This window comes from Pseudophryne corroboree, chromosome 4 (assembly GCF_028390025.1).
Source record: "Pseudophryne corroboree isolate aPseCor3 chromosome 4, aPseCor3.hap2, whole genome shotgun sequence".
NCBI lineage: Eukaryota > Metazoa > Chordata > Amphibia > Anura > Myobatrachidae > Pseudophryne > Pseudophryne corroboree.
Genome location: NC_086447.1, coordinates 321,323,795 through 321,342,945, shown reverse-complemented (window position 1 = coordinate 321,342,945; position 19,151 = coordinate 321,323,795). Strand labels below are relative to the sequence as shown.

Sequence of the window (19,151 nt, the reverse complement as noted above, 5' to 3'; positions counted from 1 at the left end):
TAATTCCGAAACACTCCTTGCAGAAGCTAAGGCCAACCACATGACCACTTTCCAAGTGAGGTATTTCAACTCCACTGTTTTGTGTGGTTCAAACCAAGGTGACTTGAGGAAACTTAATACCACGTTAAGATCCCAACGCGCCACCGGAGGTACAAAGGGAGGCTGAATATGCAGCACTCCCTTCGCAAAAGTCTGTACTTCAGGAAGAGAAGCCAATTCTCTTTGAAAGAAAATGGATAAGGCCGAAATCTGAACTTTAATGGAGCCTAATTTTAGGCCCAAATTCACTCCAGTTTGTAGGAAGTGAAGAAAACGGCCTAGATGGAATTCTTCCGTAGGAGCATTCCTGGCCTCACACCAAGAAACATATTTTCGCCATATTCGGTGATAATGTTTAGACGTCACGTCCTTCCTAGCCTTTATTAGCGTAGGAATGACCTCATCCGGAATACCTATTTCCGCTAGGATCCGGCGTTCAACCGCCATGCCGTCAAACACAGCCGCGGTAAGTCTTGGAACAGACAGGGACCTTGTTGTAACAGGTCCTGCCTTAGAGGAAGAGGCCACGGATCTTCTGTGAGCAACTCTTGCAGATCCGGATACCAAGTCCTCCTTGGCCAATCTGGAACAATGAGAATTGTTCTGACCCTTCTTAGTCTTATTAATCTCAACACCTTGGGTATGAGAGGAAGAGGAGGAAGATCTGACACCAGAGCGTCTACCGCTACCGCCTGAGGGTCTCTTGACCTGGCACAATACCTCTTTAGCTTTTTGTTGAGACGGGACGCCATCATGTCTATTTGAGGCAGTCCCCACCGATCTACGATCTGTGTGAAGACTTCTTGATGAAGTCCCCACTCTCCCGGATGCAGGTCGTGCCTGCTGAGGAAGTCCGCCTCCCAGTTGTCCACCCCCGGGATGAACACTGCTGATAGTGCGCTTACATGGCCATCCGCCCAGCGCAGAATCCTGGTCACCTCTGCCATGGCCACTCTGCTTCTTGTGCCGGCTTGGCAGTTTACATGAGCCACTGCCGTGATATTGTCCGACTGAATCAGAACCGGTTTGTTCTGAAGCCATTCCTCCGCCTGGCGTAGGGCGTTGTAAATAGCCCTTAACTCCAGGACATTGATGTGGAGACAAGTCTCTAGGCTTGACCAGAGACCTTGGAAATTTCTTCCCAGTGCGACAGCCCCCCAACCTCGGAGGCTCGCGTCCGTGGTCACCAGGATCCAGTCCTGAATGACGAACCTGCGACCCTCTAGGAGGTGAGCACTGTGCAGCCACCACAGGAGAGATACCCTGGCCCTGGGAGACAGGGTGATCCGTTTCTGCAAATGTAGATGGGACCCGGACCATCTGTCCAATAGGCCCAATTGGAAAGTCCTCGCATGGAACCTGCCGAAGGGGATGGCCTCGTATGAAGCCACCATCTTCCCCAGAACCTTTGTGCAATGATGCACCGAAACCTTTTTTGGCTTTAAAAGGTTCCTGACCAGGGCTATGAGCTCCTGAGCCTTCTCCACCGGAAGAAACACTCTTTTTTGGTCTGTGTCTAGAATCAGGCCCAAAAAGGTCAGACGCGTTGCAGGTACTAGCTGGGATTTCGGTAAATTGAGAATCCAGCCGTGCATCTGCAACGTCTTCACAGACAGAGACACGCTGTCCAGCAACTTCTCCCGAGATCTCGCCTTTATAAGGAGATCGTCCAAGTACGGGATAATTGTGACTCCCTGCTTGCGCAGGAGCACCATCATTTCCGCCATTACCTTGGTGAAAATTCTCGGGGCCGTGGAAAGACCAAACGGCAACGTCTGAAATTGGTAGTGACAATCCTGTACTGCAAATCTCAGAAACGCCTGGTGAGGGGGGAAATCGGAACATGAAGGTACGCATCCTTTATGTCCAGGGACACCATCCAATCCCCTCCCTCCAGGCTGGCGATAACCATTCTGAGCGATTCCATTTTGAACTTGAACCTCTTCAAGTACAGGTTCAGGGATTTTAGATTTAGAATGGGTCTGACCGAACCGTCCGGTTTCGGTACCACAAACAGGGATGAATAATAACCCTTTCCTTGCTGGAGATGAGGAACCTTGATTATCACCTGTTGAATGTACAATTTGTGAATTGCCGCTAACACTAGCTCCCACTTTGACGGGGAAGCCGGCAGAGCCGATTTGAAAAACCGGCGAGGGGGCATGTCTTCGAATTCCAGTCTGTATCCCTGGGAAACAATCTCTATTGCCCAGGGATCCACCTGTGATTGAACCCAGACGTGGCTGAAAAGACGAAGACGTGCCCCCACTTGATCTGACCCCCCCGGAAAAGCCCCAGCGTCATGCTGTGGACTTTGCAGAAGTATGGGAGGACTTCTGCTCTTGGGAACTAGCGGAGTGCAGCTTTTTTCCCTTGAGTTTTTTCCCTCTGGCAACGAAGGACGATCCTCGTACCTTCTTGTTTTTATTGAAACGAAAGGACTGCATTTGATAATGTGGTACCTTCTTAGAATGCTGCGGGGGAACATAAGGTCAAAAAATAAGAATTTACTTACCGATAATTCTATTTCTCGGAGTCCGTAGTGGATGCTGGGGTTCCTGAAAGGACCATGGGGAATAGCGGCTCCGCAGGAGACAGGGCACAAAAAAGTAAAGCTTTACTAGGTCAGGTGGTGTGCACTGGCTCCTCCCCCTATGACCCTCCTCCAGACTCCAGTTAGGTACTGTGCCCGGACGAGCATACACAATAAGGGAGGCATTTTGAATCCCGGGTAAGACTCATACCAGCCACACCAATCACACCGTACAACTTGTGATCTAAACCCAGTTAACAGTATGACAACAGAAAGGGCCTCTTAAAGATGGCTCCTTAACAATAACCCGAATTAGTTAACAATACTATGTACAAGTATTGCAGATAATCCGCACTTGGGATGGGCGCCCAGCATCCACTACGGACTCCGAGAAATAGAATTATCGGTAAGTAAATTCTTATTTTCTCTATCGTCCTAAGTGGATGCTGGGGTTCCTGAAAGGACCATGGGGATTATACCAAAGCTCCCAAACGGGCGGGAGAGTGCGGATGACTCTGCAGCACCGAATGAGAGAACTCCAGGTCCTCCTTTGCCAGGGTATCAAATTTGTAAAATTTTACAAACGTGTTCTCCCCCGACCACGTAGCTGCTCGGCAGAGTTGTAATGCCGAGACCCCTCGGGCAGCCGCCCAAGATGAGCCCACCTTCCTTGTGGAGTGGGCTTTTACAGTTTTAGGCTGTGGCAGGCCTGCCACAGAATGTGCAAGTTGAATTGTGTTACAAATCCAACGAGCAATCGACTGCTTAGAAGCAGGTGCGCCCAACTTGTTGGGTGCATACAATATAAACAGCGAGTCAGATTTTCTGACTCCAGCCGTCCTTGCAATGTATATTTTTAAGGCTCTGACAACGTCCAACAACTTGGAGTCCTCCAAGTCGCTAGTGGCCGCAGGCACCACAATAGGTTGGTTCAGATGAAATGCTGATACCACTTTAGGGAGAAAATGCGGACGAGTCCGCAGTTCTGCCCTATCCGAATGGAAGATTAGATAAGGACTTTTATAAGATAAAGCCGCCAATTCAGATACTCTCCTGGCAGAGGCCAGGGCTAGTAACATAGTCACTTTCAATGTGAGATATTTCAAATCCACCTTTTTCAATGGTTCAAACCAATGGGATTTGAGGAAATCTAAAACTACATTTAGATCCCACGGTGCCACCGGAGGCACCACAGGAGGCTGTATATGCAGTACTCCCTTGACAAAAGTCTGGACCTCAGGGACAGAGGCCAATTCTTTTTGGAAGAATATTGACAGGGCCGAAATTTGAACCTTAATGGATCCCAATTTGAGACCCATAGATAATCCTGATTGCAGGAAATGTAGGAAACGACCCAGTTGGAATTCCTCCGTCGGAACCCTCCGATCCTCGCACCACGCTACATATTTTCGCCAAATGCGGTGATAATGTTTCACGGTGACTTCCTTCCGTGCCTTAATCAAGGTAGGAATGACTTCTTCTGGAATGCCTTTCCCTTTTAGGATCTGGCGTTCAACCGCCATGCCGTCAAACGCAGCCGCGGTAAGTCTTGAAAAAGACAGGGACCCTGCTGTAGCAGGTCCCTTCTCAGAGGTAGAGGCCACGGTTCGTCCGTGAGCATCTCTTGAAGTTCCGGATACCAAGTCCTTCTCGGCCAATCCGGAACCACTAGTATTGTTCTTACTCTTCTTTGCCGTATGATCTTCAATACCTTTGGTATGAGCGGCAGAGGAGGAAACACATACACTGACTGGTACACCCAAGGAGTTACCAGTGCGTCCACAGCTATTGCCTGTGGATCTCTTGACCTGGCGCAATATTTGTCCAGTTTCTTGTTGAGGCGAGACGCCATCATGTCTACAATTGGTCTTTCCCAACGGTCTATTAACATGTTGAAGACTTCTGGATGTAGACCCCACTCTCCCGGATGAAGATCGTGTCTGCTGAGGAAGTCTGCTTCCCAGTTGTCCACGCCCGGGATGAACACTGCTGACAGTGCTATCACGTGATTCTCCGCCCAGCGAAGAATCTTGGCAGCTTCTGCCATTGCACTCCTGCTTCTTGTGCCGCCCTGCCTGTTTACATGGGCGACCGCCGTGATGTTGTCCGACTGAATCAACACCGGCTTTCCTTGCAGGAGAAGTTCCGCCTGGCTTAGAGCATTGTAGATTGCTCTTAGTTCCAGAATGTTTATGTGAAGAGACTTTTCCAGACTCGTCCATACTCCCTGGAAGTTTCTTCCTTGTGTGACTGCTCCCCAGCCTCTCAGGCTGGCGTCCGTGGTCACCAGGATCCAATCCTGAATGCCGAATCTGCGGCCTTCTAATAGGTGAGCCTTCTGCAACCACCACAGAAGTGACACCCTTGTCTTTGGTGACAGGGTTATTCGCAGGTGCATCTGCAGATGCGACCCTGACCATTTGTCCAACAGATCCCTTTGGAATATTCTTGCATGGAATCTGCCGAATGGAATTGCTTCGTAAGAAGCCACCATTTTTCCCAGGACTCTTGTGCATTGATGTACTGACACTTTCCCTGGTTTTAGGAGGTTCCTGACCAGATCGGATAACTCCTTGGCTTTTTCCTCTGGAAGGAAAACCTTTTTCTGAACCGTGTCCAGAATCATTCCTAGGAACAGCAGACGAGTTGTCGGGATTAAATGGGATTTTGGAATATTCAGAATCCACCCGTGTTGTCTTAGCACCTCTTGAGATAGTGCTAAAGCTGTCTCCAGCTGTTCTCTGGACCTTGCCCTTATTAGGAGATCGTCCAAGTATGGGATAACTAATACGCCTTTTCTTCGAAGAAGAATCATCATCTCGGCCATTACCTTGGTAAAGACCCGAGGCGCCGTGGACAATCCGAACGGCAGCGTCTGAAACTGATAGTGACAGTTTTGAACAATGAACCTGAGGTACCCCTGGTGTGCGGGGTAAATCGGAACGTGTAGATACGCATCCTTGATGTCCAAGGATACCATAAAGTCCCCTTCTTCCAGGTTCGCTATCACTGCTCTGAGTGACTCCATCTTGAACTTGAACTTTTTTATGTAGAGGTTCAAGGACTTCAGATTTAGAATAGGCCTTACCGAGCCATCCGGCTTCGGTACCACAAATAGAGTGGAATAATACCCCTTTCCTTGTTGTAATAGGGGTACTTTGACTATCACCTGCTGAGCGTACAGCTTGTGAATGGCTTCCAACACCCTCTCCCTTTCGGAAGAGACGGTTGGTAAGGCAGACTTCAGGAAACGATGAGGAGGATCCGTCTCTAATTCCAACCTGTACCCCTGAGATATTATCTGCAGGATCCAGGGGTCTACCTGCGAGTGAGCCCACTGCGCGCTGTAATTTTTGAGACGGCCCCCCACTGTCCCCGAGTCCGCTTGAGAGGCCCCAGCGTCATGCTGAGGTTTTTGCAGGAGCCGGGGAGGGCTTCTGTTCCTGGGAAGGAGCTGCCTGTTGGTGTCTCTTCCCTCTTCCTCTGCCTCGTGGCAGGTACGACAAGCCCTTTGCTCTCTTATTTTTGTAGGAGCGAAAAGGCTGCGGTTGAAAGGTCGGTGCCTTTCTCTGTTGGGGAGTGACTTGAGGTAAAAAAGTGGATTTCCCGGCAGTAGCCGTGGCCACCAAGTCTGATAGACCAACTCCAAATAACTCCTCCCCTTTATACGGCAAAACCTCCATGTGACGTTTTGAATCCGCATCGCCTGTCCACTGTCGTGTCCATAAGGCTCTTCTGGCTGAAATGGACATAGCACTCACCCGAGATGCCAGTGTGCAAATATCCCTCTGTGCATCACGCATATAGATAAATGCATCCTTTATTTGTTCTAACGACAGTAAAACATTGTCCCTATCTAGGGTATCAATATTTTCAATCAGGGATTCTGACCAAACTACTCCAGCACTGCACATCCAGGCAGTTGCTATAGCTGGTCGTAGTATAACACCTGCATGTGTGTATATATTCTTTTGAATAACTTCCATCTTTCTATCTGATGGATCCTTAAGTGCGGCCGTCTCAGGAGAGGGTAACGCCACTTGTTTGGATAAGCGTGTGAGCGCCTTGTCCACCTTAGGGGGTGTTTCCCAGCGCGCCCTAACCTCTGGCGGGAAAGGGTATAATGCCAATAACTTTTTTGAAATTATCAACTTTTTATCAGGAGCAACCCACGCTTCATCACACACGTCATTTAATTCTTCTGATTCAGGAAAAACTGTTTGTAGTTTTTTCACACCATACATAATACCCTGTTTTACGGTATCTGTAGTATCAGCTAAATGTAACGTCTCCTTCATTGCCAAAATCATATAACGTGTGGCCCTACTGGAAAATACGTTTGAATTTCTACCGTCGTCACTGGAATCAGTGCCCGTGTCTGGGTCTGTGTCGACCGACTGAGGCAAAGGGCGTTTTACAGCCCCTGACGGTGTTTGAGGCGCCTGGACAGGCATTAATTGATTGTCCGGCCGCCTCATGTCCTCAACTGACTGTTTAAGGGAAGATAAACCATCACGTAATTCCACAAATAAAGGCATCCATTCTGGTGTCGACCCCCTGGGGGGTGACATCTGCATATTTGGCAATTGCTCCGCCTCCACACCAATATCGTCCTCATACATGTCGACACCACGTACCGACACACACCGCAAACTCACAGGGAATGCTCTAATGAAGACAGGACCCACTAGCCCTTTTGGGGAGACAGAGGGAGAGTCTGCCAGCACACACCACAAAGCGCTATATATACAAGGGATATCCTTATATTAAGTGCTCCCTTATAGCTGCTTTAATATATATATATATAGCCATTAATGTGCCCCCCCTCTCTGTTTTACCCTGTTTCTGTAGTGCAGTGCAGGGGAGAGACCTGGGAGCCGTTCTGACCAGCGGAGCTGTGACAGAAAATGGCGCCGTGTGCTGAGGAGATAGGCCCCGCCCCTTTTTCGGCGGGTTCTTCTCCCGCTATTTTTCCAGTCAGGCAGGGGTTAAATATCTCCATATAGCCCCTATGGGCTATATGTGAGGTATTTTTAGCCTTGTATAAGGTTTATATTTGCCTCTCAGAGCGCCCCCCCCCAGCGCTCTGCACCCTCAGTGACTGCCCAGTGAAGTGTGCTGAGAGGAAAATGGCGCACAGCTGCAGTGCTGTGCGCTACCTTATGAAGACTGAGGAGTCTTCAGCCGCCGGTTTCCGGACCTCTTCACGCTTCAGCATCTGCAAGGGGGTCGGCGGCGCGGCTCCGGGACCGGACTCCACGGCTGGGCCTGTGTTCGATCCCTCTGGAGCTAATGGTGTCCAGTAGCCAAGCAGCAAATCCACTCTGCATGCAGGTGAGTTTACTACTTTCCCCCTAAGTCCCACGTTGCAGTGATCCTGTTGCCAGCAGGACTCACTGTAAAGAAAAAAACCTAAACTAAACTTTCTCTAAGCAGCTCTTTAGGAGAGCCACCTAGATTGCACCCTTCTCGTTCGGGCACAAAATCTAACTGGAGTCTGGAGGAGGGTCATAGGGGGAGGAGCCAGTGCACACCACCTGACCTAGTAAAGCTTTACTTTTTTGTGCCCTGTCTCCTGCGGAGCCGCTATTCCCCATGGTCCTTTCAGGAACCCCAGCATCCACTTAGGACGATAGAGAAATTCGATTTACCGGCCGTAGCAGTAAAGACTAGGTCAGAGAGGCCTTCTCCAAACAACTCCTCCCCCTTGTAAGGCAATGACTCCATATGCCGCTTTGAGTCGGCGTCTCCCGTCCACTGTCGGGTCCACAAGAGCCGCCTAGCAGAAATAGACATAGCGTTTGTTCTAGAGCTTAGTAAACAAATGTCTCTCTGAGCATCACTCATATACAAGGCAGCATCTCTGATATGCTCCATGGTCATTAGAATGGTATCCCTATCTAAGGTGTCCATCTCCGTAGATAAGGAGTCTGCCCATGCCACGACAGCACTACAAACCCAGGCCGACGCCATGGCCGGCCTAACTATAGTTCCTGAATGTGTGTAAATGTGTTTCATGGTAATTTCCTGCTTGCGATCAGCAGGATCCTTGAGGGAAGCAGTATCCGGAGAAGGCAGTGCCACCTTCTTGGATAAGCGTGTCATCGCCTTGTCTACTTTAGGCGCAGATTCCCATCGTATCCGATCCTTCTGTGGAAAAGGATACGCCATGAGAATCCTTTTGGGAACATGGAGTCTCCTATCCGGAGATTCCCAAGCCTTTTCGCATAATTCGCTTAGCTCAAATGAGGACGGAAACGTGACCTCAGGCTTTTTCCCTTTATACATGTGAACCCTCTTGTCAGGGACAGGGGGTTCCTCCGTGATATGCAAAACCTCTTTTATGGCAATAATCATGTACCTAATACCTTTTGCCACCTTCGGCTGCAATTATGCATCCTCATAGTCGACACTAGAGTCAGTATCTGTGTCGGAATCTGTGTCAGCGACCTGGGATATGGGGCGCTTTTGAGACCCTGAAGGTCCTGGCACCACAGGGACAGGCACGGACTGGCTACCTGACTGATCCCTAGCTTCAGCCTTATCTAATCTTTTATGCAGGAGATTTACATTTGCATTCAAGACATTGAGCATATCCACCCAGTCCGGTGTCGGCGTTGCCGACCTGACATTCAAGCACTCCCCCTCCACATTAAGCGAGCCTTCCTCATCAAACATGTCGACACACACGTACAGACCCACTGCACACACCCAGGGAAAGGCCCTTTGGAGAGACAGAGAGAGAGTATGCCAGCACACACCCCAGCGCAACAACCTGGAGACCAACACAGAATGCTTTTCCCCAGCAGCGCTGTATTATACTTTATCCGCCAATTATGTGCCCCCCCCCCTCTCTTTTTAAACTCCCCTCACCGTGTGTAAGCAGGGGAGAGTCCGGGGAGCTTCCTCTCAGCATTCTGTGGAGAGAGAAATGGCGCTGGCGAGTGCTAAGGGAGAAACCCCGCCCCCTCGGCGGCGGGCTTCTGTCCCGCTCAAAATCGTTTAAAATGGCGGGGGCTCAATTATATACATGTACAGTGCCCAGCTGTACATGTATATACCTATTTGTCATCTAAGAGGTGTTATTATTGCTGCCCAGGGCGCCCCCCCCCCCCCTGCGCCCTGCACCCATACAGTGACCGGAGTGTGTGAGGTGATGTGGAGCAATGACGCACAGCTGCAGTGCTGTGCATTACCTCTGTGAAGCTGAAGGCTTCTGCCGCCTGAGACGTCTTCTTGCTTCTGTTCTTCTGGCTCTGTGAGGAGAACGGCGGCGTGGCTCCAGGGGTGGACGCCCAGGACGAACCTGTGTTCATCCCCTCTGAAGCTAATGGTGTCCAGTAGCCGAGGAAGCAGATCCTATCAGTTAAGTAGGTCTGCCCCTCTCTCCTCAGTCCCTCGATGCAGGGAGCCTGTTGCCAGCAGTGCTCCCTGTGAAAAAAGTAAAAATCCAAACAAAAATGCTTTCTGTGGCAAAGAACTCAAGAGAGCTCCCTGCAGTGCGCCCTTCATCCTCTGGGCACAGTGTAAAACTGAGGTCTGGAGGAGGGACAGAGGGAGGAGCCAGTGCACACCCAGAATCCAAAGCTTTCTTAAAGCGCCCTATCTCCTGCGGAGCCCGTCTATTCCCCATGGTCCTTACGGAGTCCCCAGCATCCTCTAGGACGTTAGAGAAATATACAATTATCAATTCTATTTTTTAAAGCATTATTACTTTGCAGCATTTTTTTCCACACCTGCCTAAAACTTTTGCACAGTATTTTATATGTAAACACGAGTTACTAATATTGCCTGTAATGCTAAGTGATGCTGTACAATGGCTTAACATTCTAAGGGCCAGATTGAACTAGCAGCGGTAATTTACGGCACAAGGGAAAGGGTGGTAGTCTCGGGCTTTTGCACGCGAGGCTACTCAATCACATCCCCTTTTTCTTGTGCAGTACATTACCCGTTAACGTACGTTATCGCATAGAATCTGGGGTAAGTACACAGAGCTATGGGTTAACGCGTTTGTGGCACCTGGGCATGGTCACTTAATGCGGATTTCTGTTCAAACCTTCCTCAAGCCTGAACAGAAATCTGTGTTAAGTGCAGCCTTATGGCTGTTTGCGGGCTCTAACTGAATAGGCCTGGTAGATCAATTAGCCCACGACTATTAATGGCAACTAACTGAATCCCACAGTTTCAAACCATGGGGAGAATATTATTCTCACCAAGGTTTCGGGGGTAACACGCACCAAGATATATGATTCAAACATATTATAAGATTGGGATACCTTTTCAAATATGACTGCCACTATCTACGATAAATTGGTAAATCACAGAAGAGCATAAAGGTTATTTAGAGGTGCTACCAACGGATTTGGATTGAAGCTTTAGGATCAATTCCCCAAAGAGAGGGGAAAAAGGAGGAGAAATCAGTTATGACTAGTCAGGCTCACATATAGATGAACAATCATACTACACATTAATTGCCCTGGCTATTAGCTTGTGTGTCCTGTGTTCTATTGTACATGTACATGTCAGATCTACATGTGCAGTGAAACTTGTGACCTATGAGAACTTTTGCTTTAATGCATAATTATAATACGAATGAGATATGTGACTGTTGACAGGGTTACCTAAGCATACCAGCGGTCAGGCGGCTAGTGCCGCCACGGATCATACTGTGATTGCCTGCAAGGAACACTATATTATTTTACAACAGTATGAATAACCAACAATAGGGACAGAGTGAAATCTGTGAGCCGTGAACATGTATAATACATAGCCTAGATACGTGATTGGGATCTGTGATCATAGACAGGAGTATTAAACCGCAGTAACGATCAGACGGCTGGAGCCGCTGCAGATCACACTATAATATCTAAATACCAGTGCCTGTATGGCACACTTAATTATTCTATAGTAGCTGCAGCAACCGACAACTGGGATATAGTGAATTTTGTGACTTATGAACACTAATGTGTAGCCTAGGAACAGGATTGGGTTGTGTGATAATTGAAAGGATTATTAAATCGTATTAACAGCCATAACGTCTGAAGCCGCAGTAGACCATATTGTGACACCTAGATATCAGTGCCTGTATGACACTCTATTATTGTATAGCAGCTGTAATAATCAGTAATAGGCTTACATCTAAACCGAACACCTATGAACATATTGTGACACCTAGATATTAGTGCCTGTATGACACATTCTATTACTGCATAGCAGCCGTAATAACCAGTAACAGGGTTACAGCTAAATCCAAAATCTGTGAACAGTTATGTTTAATGTGTAGCCCAAAAATATGATTGATGGTGCATGATCACTGACAGGACTATTGAACCGCATTAACGAATAGACGGCTGCAGCCGCCGGAGATTATAGTGCGACACCCTGATATAAGCACTTGCATGGCAACAATAAATAACAGGGATTATCGGTTAGCATTTAGAGATAATTGTGTACTGACCATCATAGCGTTACTATAGCAATAATGCTAATATATTTCTGACCTCCTGTTGTCTTGTTTATCAAGCTGCATATTTAAAATAGTCTAAGATCATTAGTGTATATTCACTTTAATATTGACTGCATTTCCGAAATGTATTAATAGGCATGTAGAGATTATTACACGTTATCCTAATCACGTGTAAAACAGGCTCACATAGAGATGAACAATCATACTACACATTAATTGCATAGTTCTAGCATCCTATTTAGGAATTTTGACACATTGGTGTACAATTCAGATACTTTATTACAGTCTAGGTACATCAATACAGTGAATGGCAACATCAGGTGTCAAACAGTAACAAGCTTTGCTCTGGCTAGAGCACTGTCTGATACAATAGGTCCCTCCTCATAACAGTATTGTTACATTATTTCATTAGTATTTAGGAGGTATTTCTGCATATGAGGACTATTTAGTATTTATGATACACAGTAAATATGACACAGCATTGTTTTTAATCTTTATTCACTTTATTTTCATTCTTAGTCACACTTTCTACTCATTTTAATATTTCGCTTCATTAGAAATGTAGGACAATTTCATATCATTAAATAAGTTACTCTTAGATATATAGAGACTTATTCTGGCATTCTAGCCATTTATTGAGAAAATATTAGGGATTGTAATGAATATATAATAAAATATTACCTTTTAAACATGTATAATAATTAAATGCATTTTGGGGAGTGTGCACCCTAGTCATAACTGATTTCTCCTCCTTTTTTCCCTTCTCTTTGGGGAATTGATCCTAAAACTAATTGAATCCGGCTCTTAGTTAGAATCCCGATTTCTAACCACCACTCGGTTACTTGGATTCTTGTTATCTTTGCTGTCCAGCTCACAGACATGCTGATGGACTGTACAGGAAGGCGCATTATCATGCAGGGAAAAAAATACACTTTTCCCTGCTTGTCATGTAAACCAGTGGTTCCCAAACTTACTCCTGAAGTTACCCTAACAGTCCAGGTTTTAAGGATATATGTGGATGTGCACAGATGGTTACTTCAAATTGATTGAGATACAAATTAAGTCATCTGTGCTCATGCCTGGATAGCCTTAAAACCTGGACTATTACGGTGTCTTGAAGACGGGGTTTGGGAACTTATGAAGTACACAATATAGTTACTTAACTTTACTACATTGCATCCATCAGCCAGGGTAATTACTAACTAGGTAACCCCTTAGGCACATTCAGTGAGGATTTCAGTCATCATCCTGGTATATTCATGGTAACAGAGCACACCTTTCCAGCTTTCATTCATTTCATCAGATGCAAGTGTTAACAAACATGCACCAAACTCTGAATTCACGTCTCATTCGTATTTCATTTCTATATTCTGTCCTAGTACTGCGCTCAATCCTGACTATGTGTATATTAATGAATAAATGTGTCTTAATCGTTACTAACGATGACACATTACTACACGTTACTACAGTGACACATTAATCTAGATAATTCATATAAATGTGTTTGTTTTTGAAAATGACATGAACGGTAATGTCTGGCTTGGTTTACTTTCCTTTATCAATTTAATAATAAATGTAATAACACTATGGTGTGATTATCTGTAATACTCTGGTACACTGCTGTAAATACACTGCTCAAAAAAATAAAGGGAACACTAAAATAACACATCCTAGATCTGAATGAATGAAATATTCTTATTAAATACTTTGTTCTTTACATAGTTGAATGTGCTGACAACAAAATCACACAAAAATGATCAATGGAATTCAAATTTATTAACCCATGGAGGTCTGGATTTGGAGTCACCCTCAAAATTAAAGTGGAAAAACACACTACACTACAACTTTGATGTAATGTCCTTAAAACAAGTCAAAATGACGCTCAGTAGTGTGTGTGGCCTCCACGTGCCTGTATGACCTCCCTACAACCCAAACAAGTGGCTCAGGTAGTGCAGCTCGTCCAGGATGGCACATCAATGCGAGCTGTGGCAAGAAGGTTTGCTGTGTCTGTCAGCGTAGTGTCCAGAGCATGGAGGCGCTACCAGGAGACAGGCCAGTACATCAGGAGACATAGAGGAGGCCGTAGGAGGGCAACAACCCAGCAGCAGGACCGCTACCTCCGCCTTTGTGCAAGGAGGAACAGGAGGAGCACTGCCAGAGCCCTGCAAAATGACCTCCAGCAAGCCACAAATGTGCATGTGTTTACTCAAACGATCAGGAACAGACTCCATGAGGGTGGTATGAGTGCCCGATGTCCACAGGTGGGGGTTGTGCTTACAGCCCAACACCGTGCAGAACGTTTGGCATTTGCCAAAGAACACCAAGATTGGCAAATTCGCCACTGGCGCCCTGTGCTCTTCACAGATGAAAGCAGGTTCTCACTGAGCACATGTGACAGACGTGACAGAGTCTGGAGACACCAAGGAGAACGTTCTGCTGCCTGCAACATCCTCCAGCATGTGCGGTTTGGCAGTGGGTCAGTAATGGTGTGGGGTGGCATTTCTTTGGGGGGCCGCACAGCCCTCCATGTGCTCGCCAGAGGTAGCCTGACAGCCATTAGGTACCGAGATGAGATCCTCAGACCCCTTAAGTCCAAATAATTATCTCCTTAAATTAAGGTGATTGGTTCAAATGTAGGATAATGTCTCTGCATCAAGTTCTCTACAATTTAATAACAGACTGCGGCGTCCTGCACTTCTGCACAGTATGAGCGCTCTATTCGGAAACAGACAATTCCAGGTTACCAAATGGGATAGCTGGGTGGTGTGCGGTGTGTTGATCTTCACGGTGTCTGACTGCGGGTGTTTCTACAAGAAATGACTGGTGTCAGGGCTCCGGATTGTTCCACCCTCCTCTACCCCGGCTCTCAGTGGTGCGTCCAGGTTCAGACGCTCCCCCTGATGCCGGACGGTCTAAGAGGCAGACAATGTCTAGGGCAAGTGAGTCACAGTAGTGGCTCTACAGAGATGCCATCTGTGAAGCTCCAGCCGCCTACGGAGACTCACCTGTCTTTCTTCCTCGCTGTACCCTGCGTCTGGTCACCGGCTTCTCTCCCTTATCCTCCGTGTAGCGGTTGCTGGGTAACGCCGCTGGTTTCCGGATTCATCAGTCACATGACCTGGTCTTTCGGTTCCTTCCGTATTGAGCGCTCTGTTGAAGTCAGCTCTTTTGATCAAATGTGTTGAACAAATTACCTCCAACGCGTTTCAGCCTCTATGAGGCCTTCCCTCTGAGAGAAATGAATGCTTGTGACCATGATTCATTCCTTTTTCAAGGCTGTACGCGTGCACACCTCCAATCATGTGATCCAATTCACTGTTTGTTATTGGTCCATACTGATCTTCAACCTTAGTCTGTCCATGTTTTGCTAAGATTTGAGTCTATATGTATATTTCTTAATGCTATATTTTGTAGATTAAATAAATATTCCTCAGTTGTACTGATTCTAGTCTTCCTATTCGAATATATAGTGCGAAAAAGCGCATACTTCGCTTGCAACCTATGTATATAATCTCTATGTAGGGAAAATTTCTTGCTTAACCACTTAACTGACTATTTATTTCGCCGAAAACTACTCCGAAATTGTCGGGTTTTTTTTATGAGTGAATTAGGTGAAGAACATGACTTTAACCCTATCCCAAATGATTTTAGTTAAAAAAAATAAAAAAATAAAAAAAAAGGAAAAAAATAATAATATTTTTTATTTTTTAAATATCCCCTTCCCCCCCCAACATCGAAACATCGACCGGAAACATAGCTACCATCAGAACATCGGGAACATTGCGGCTTTCATTTTGAAAGCCGGGACAGCCTGCAGGTATACAGGGGGGTGTCTGGGGGTGGCTTGATTTACTCTCCCCAGCGGCTGCCATTGTCTGCAGCCGCTGGAGGGGGGTGATCCTGCCGTGCTGACCGATCAGCAGTGATCAGCAGCACAGCAGACACAGGGGGAGAGTGCAGGGAGGCAGAGGGACCTCCCGGTCCCTCTGACAGCAGCAGCGGAGGGAAGTTTATCTTCCCTGCCGCAGCTAACACTCTCTGATTGGTCGCATCCTGTGCGACCAGGTCAGATAGAGCACTTGCAGGCATGGTCGCATCTGATGCAACCATGCCAGGCAAGTGGTTAACTGTGTACCTCTAGTATCTCTGCGTGGATACTGACATACATGATCGGGGCGCATATACTGTAAGCCTCTATAAGAACAGTCACCTATGTATCAGTGTATACATGGGTGCAAAGGAAGAGTTTCCTACTAAAAACATCCCTAGATGTACAGTCACATATATCTCTGCATGTAGAAACATATAGGGGGTATGTGAAGAGTTTTACTAATATGCTATTTTCAAATCCTACAATGTACATCTTGTATGGTATTGGTGTTAACATGTATATCCTGTACATGATTATCCTGAAATATACAGTCATTCATGAAGGTATTTGCATTTTATCTATTGTTGTATATAAGGTTACCTCAGACTGGTTTCTTTTATTTTATTTCAAGTAGATTGGAGAAGCAATGTATAGTACTTATTACTTTTATTTCTTGCATATAATGGATTTTACCTCATTGTCGAGGTTTAATCCTCCTGCGGGAGGATTAAATCTTTAATTCATATATCCATCTAAGTTCTGCAGTGTTGATCTTTTCAGTGAAGTCTCCCCCTCTCCAGTTGGGAGCACTTCCTGTATCCCTACAAACTTCAATGAGCTAGGGTTGCTGTTGTGAAAAGATTTAAAATGTTTTGAAAGATTGTGATCCTCAAATCCCTTTTTGATATTGCGGATGTGTTCACTAACTCTGGTCTTTAGTGGACGTGTAGTCCTACCTACATACTGTTTTTTTGCAGTTACACTCCAGTAAGTAGATAACTCCTTTGCGGTTACAATTTAACCTATCTTTGATATTGTACATTTTATTTGTGTTGGTGGATCTGAAGTTGGTTATTGGTCTGCCTCTTAGACCGACCGGCATCAGGGGGAGCGTCTGAACCCGGACGCACCACTGAGAGCCGGGGTAGAGGAGGGTGGAACAGTCCGGAGCCCTGACACCAGTCATTTCTTGTAGAAACACCCGCAGTCAGGCACCGTGAAGATCAGCACACCGCACACCAGCTATCCCATTTGGTAACATGGAATTGTCTTCTTCCGAATAGAGCGCTCATATTGTGCAGAAGTGCAGGACGCCGCAGTCTGTTATTAAATTGTAGAGATCTTGATACAGAGACATTATCCGACATCTGAACCAATCACCTTAATTTAAGGAGATAATTATTTGGACTTACACAAAAGTGCTTAGCTGGACAGTACTAAAATGCTTTTATCTCTACTACATTGTGTCGGAGTATTATAGATACTCACACCATAGTGTGGTTTGCACTATAGTGTGATACAGAGACACCATCCGACATTGGGACTAATCACCTTAATTTAAGAAGTTTATAGTTATATTTGGATTTGCACAATAGTGCTTAGCTGGACATTACAAAACGGTTTATATATTTACAGCATTGTACCAGAGTATTACAGATAATCACACCATAGTGTTATTAAATGTATTATTCAATTGATAAAGGAAAGTAAACCAAGCCAGACATTACTGTTCATGTCATTTTCAAAAACAAACACATTTATATGAATTATCTAGATTAATGTGTCACTGTAGCAAACGTTAGTAACGATTAAGACACATTTTGTTCATTAATATACACAGTCAGGATTGAGCGCAGTGCTAGGACAGAATATCGTGTGTCCCAAGAAGGCTGGTCACCTAGTAAGTGCAGCTGCTCATCCGAACAAACGACATTCAGTGCGCAAATACTCCAAAGAAATTCGTATTTCATTTCTAGGTTTCTTATTATGGCAATGCTACATGGGAGCACCAAAATGGTACTTTGTTACAATACCGGTGGTTAAATTAAACCACTCTATTGCCCTCGGATTTTGCGGTTTGTTTATGGTATGAATGATTTACTTTTTAGCAGTCTGGCGAGAACGTTCAAATGGGGCAGGTTATAAATCAGGTGTGCTTTGTTAAATACCTGATAGGCTGAAACTTCAGATTTGCTACATTGTCAAGTTATGCAAAAGCTGTATTAGCATTATTTTGATTATCTAGCTAGTTCTTTGGGACTTGTAACATGGACACACAAGTTCAGGGGCACTTACCATTCTGCCAAATTGTTGTTCTCAAGATGTAAGAGGTGGACACCACATTTAAGTGATGTCACATAAAATACCAAAGCAGTCCTTGAAATGTCAATGGAATATCTAACACATTGTGAATAGCAAAAAACGGATACATTCCCTCTTCAAAACACACACAAAAAAAAAGAGCCCATATACTTGTTTTGTCTTCCTAAAATGACTCTCCGTTTAGTTTGCTTATGTAGCCACTATGATCAGGCAAGAAATAGGTGCAAGAGAATGAACATTTAAGCTTAAAACTGTAGAATTTATGGAACAAACAGCAACATTTGTATACAAGCATATAGGCAGCTCCTCTGCGATAAGCAGACTTAAAAATAAATGCTTAACATAGAGGATTGAGCAGTTACGCACTAATGACTCATCGCTCATCTATCTAAAGCTATGTAGAGTTTTACTAAATCTCAGGGATTAACAAAATCTCTACCAATGCTAACTATCTAGTCCATGCTTCTACATGCAAGTAGGATACATAGACCAACATAAATGTTCTTTTCTCTAGTCAAAAAAAGTTTCTTTTTTTTTTAAACAAAGTTTAAAACTATATTATGTGGAAATCGAGGTATACAGGTTGAGTATCCCATATCCAAATATCCGAAATATTCCGAAATACGGACTTTTTTGAGCGAGAGTGAGATAGTGAAACTTTTGTTTTCTGATGGCTCAGTGTACACAAACTTTGTTTCATACACACAGTTATTAAAAATATTGTATTAAATGACCTTCAGGCTGTGTGTATAAGGTGTATATGAAACATAAATGAATTGTGTGAATGTAGACACACTTTGTTTAATGCACAAAGTTATAAAAAATATTGGCTAAAATGACCTTCAGGCTGTGTGTATAAGGTGCATATAAAACATAAATGCATTCTGTGCTTAGATTTAGGTCCCATCACCGTGATATCT

At 45.4% G+C, this 19,151-nt stretch overlaps 1 protein-coding gene across 6 annotated transcripts in view; it reads right to left on the bottom strand.

The window, feature by feature from the left end:
- Positions 1–19,151, bottom strand: part of ATP11B (ATPase phospholipid transporting 11B (putative)) — a 264,318-nt gene that overhangs the window by 158,698 nt on the left and 86,469 nt on the right. The window lies entirely within an intron of this gene.